This window comes from Oncorhynchus tshawytscha, linkage group LG09 (assembly GCF_018296145.1).
Source record: "Oncorhynchus tshawytscha isolate Ot180627B linkage group LG09, Otsh_v2.0, whole genome shotgun sequence".
NCBI lineage: Eukaryota > Metazoa > Chordata > Actinopteri > Salmoniformes > Salmonidae > Oncorhynchus > Oncorhynchus tshawytscha.
The window spans coordinates 3,439,173-3,441,972 of record NC_056437.1 but is presented as its reverse complement, the minus strand read 5'-3'; the positions used below and the strand labels follow the sequence as shown (position 1 = coordinate 3,441,972).

Here is a 2,800-nt window from a genome sequence, read left to right as displayed (position 1 = left end):
ACAATTTTTCTTTAGTGTATTTTCCACTGCACAAATAAAAAGACTCAAAGTATTTGTCTCCTACACACATCAAAGGAACCAGACGATAAAATACATTTCTCCTTTTGGGAGTTAACTCTTTTCAGATACAAAAACCTCTGTGTTTCTGTTCATAATTTCAAACTACCAACACTGTCTTTATGTAATACCTGCCCTCTGCCTATCATCAGCCAATCACTGATCAGCATTATTATGTTCAACTTCCCAGGTCACAGGTCAATCTATGTTCATCTTCCTGGACAATGTTAGGAAGTTCAGGATAATCTCTTAATGATCTCTTTCCCCTTCTCATCCTCTCTCCTCTCTCAAGATAATTAGAATACAGTCTGAATGTTAACAAATCAACACTGTTGCCCAGGTAACACTGTTGCCCAGGTAACACTGTTGCCCAGGTAACACTGTTGCCCAGGTAACACTGTTGTCCCACACACACAGGTTGCATCCTGAATGGGACCCTATTGCTTAAATAGTGGACTACTTTTCACTGTGTAGGGAATAGGGTGCCATTTGGGACACGACCATAGTATAATCAGAGAAACACACCTCTCTGTGTCATCAGTCTAAAGCAGAAACACCTCTCTGTGTCATCAGTCTAAAGCAGAAACACCTCTCTGTGTCATCAGTCTAAAGCAGAAACACCTCTCTGTGTCATCAGTCTAAAGCAGAAACACCTCTCTGTGTCATCAGTCTAAAGCAGAAACACACCTCTCTGTGTCATCAGTCTAAAGCAGAAACACCTCTCTGTGTCATCAGTCTAAAGCAGAAACACCTCTCTGTGTCATCAGTCTAAAGCAGAAACACCTCTCTGTGTCATCAGTCTAAAGCAGAAACACCTCTCTGTGTCATCAGTCTAAAGCAGAAAAACCTCTCTGTGTCATCAGTCTAAAGCAGAAACACCTCTCTGTGTCATCAGTCTAAAGCAGAAACACACCTCTCTGTGTCATCAGTCTAAAGAAGAAACTAAATCAAAACTTCTTGAACTCATATAAAAGGACACAATTGTCCATTAAATACCTGGGCGCGAACCCAGAGTCTCTGGTGGCACAGCGCCACCCAGGAGGCCCCCATTAAATACTAATTGATATATTATATGCATCATATAAAAAAAACACTATAAGAAACCATAAACAAGGTACTTGAGGGTGGCTTGAAGCTCAAATGGCACCCTATTCCCTATATAGTGCACTACTTTTAACCAGAGGATATGACCATGTTCAAGCGTAATGCACTATACAGGGAATAGGGTGCCATTTGAGTCGCTGTCTGTGGTGTTTTTTTCAGGGAAACTAACAGACTCGGAGCATACCCAGAATGCTCTTTTGAGGTCAGAGGGCACGGCCCACAACCTACTTCCCTGGACAGTTCTCGGGTTCTGGTTTGCGTGTTAGTAGAGTCCTCGTTCAGGAAAACAGGCTCTTTTTGGCGTAGTAGTAAAAAGGTGTTGTTGTTGTTCTCAGCTGGTCCATTGTTTTGTCATCTCTGGTTTAAGTGTCAAATCAATCGTTAACTGTTAACAACTGTTGTTGTTGTTGTTGTTGTTGTTGTTTAGTCCATTGAGAGAAGGTAATATAAGGTAATCCTGTCTTGTTCTGACTGACATCACTACAAAGGAGCTGGACATACAGCTGGCCATACAGCTGGACGTACAGCTGGACATACAGCTGGACATACAGCTGGCCATACAGCTGGACGTACAGCTGGACATACAGCTGGCCATACAGCTGGACATACAGCTGGCCATACAGCTGGACGTACAGCTGGACATACAGCTGGCCATACAGCTGGACATCCAGCTGGACATACAGCTGGCCATACAGCTGACCATACAGCTGGACATCCAGCTGGCCATACAGCTGACCATACAGCTGGACATACAGCTGGCCATACAGCTGACCATACAGCTGACCATACAGCTGGACATACAGCTGACCATACAGCTGGACATACAGCTGGACATCCAGCTGGCCATCCAGCTGGACATCCAGCTGGCCATACAGTGCCTTCGGGAAGTATTCAGACCCCTTGACTTTTTCCACATTTTGTCACGTTACAGACTTATACATTTTTTTTATTATATCAATAAAAATCTTCAGCAATCTACATGCAATACCCCATAATGACATCACAATACCCCATAATGACATCACAATACCCCATAATGACATCACAATACCCCATAATGACAAAGCAAAAACAGGTTTTTAGAAATGTTTACTCATGTATTAAAAATAAATAAACAGAAATATTATTTACATACAGTTGAAGTCGAAAGTTTACACACACTTAGGTTGGAGTCATTAAAACTTGTTTTTCAACCACTCCACAAATTTCTTGTTAACACACTATAGTTTTGGCAAGTCGGTTAGGACATCTACTATGTGCATGACACAAGTCATTTTTCCAACAATTGTTAACAGACATATTATTTCACTTATAATTCACTGTATCACAATTCCACTGGGTCAGAAGTTTACATACACTAAGTTGACTGTTCCTTTAAACAGCTTGGAAAACTCCAGAAAATGTCATGGCTTTAGAAGCTTCTGATAGGCTGATTGACATCATTTGAGACAATTGGAGGTTTACCTGTGGATGTATTTCAGGGCCTACCTTCAAACTCAGTGCCTCTTTGCTTGATATCATGGGAAAATCAAAAGAAATCAGCCAAGACCTCAGAAAGAAAATTGTATGCCTCCACAATTCTTGTTCATCCTTGGGAGCAATTTCCAAACGCCTGAAGGTACCATGTTCATCTGTACAA

The 2,800-nt window shown here is 41.7% G+C and overlaps 1 long non-coding RNA gene across 1 annotated transcript in view; it reads right to left on the bottom strand.

Moving 5' to 3' along the window:
- The window catches only part of LOC121847131, a 1,955-nt gene extending 8 nt beyond the window's left edge, over positions 1-1,947 (bottom strand). The window contains exons 1-2 of the long non-coding RNA XR_006083994.1: positions 647-1,947; positions 1-582 (exon numbers count right to left, since the gene is read on the bottom strand). The exon at positions 1-582 is cut by the window's left edge and continues 8 nt beyond it. This is a non-coding gene — a long non-coding RNA (uncharacterized LOC121847131). The remainder of the gene's footprint in view (positions 583-646) is intronic.
- Between the last annotated feature and the right edge of the window lie 853 nt (positions 1,948-2,800).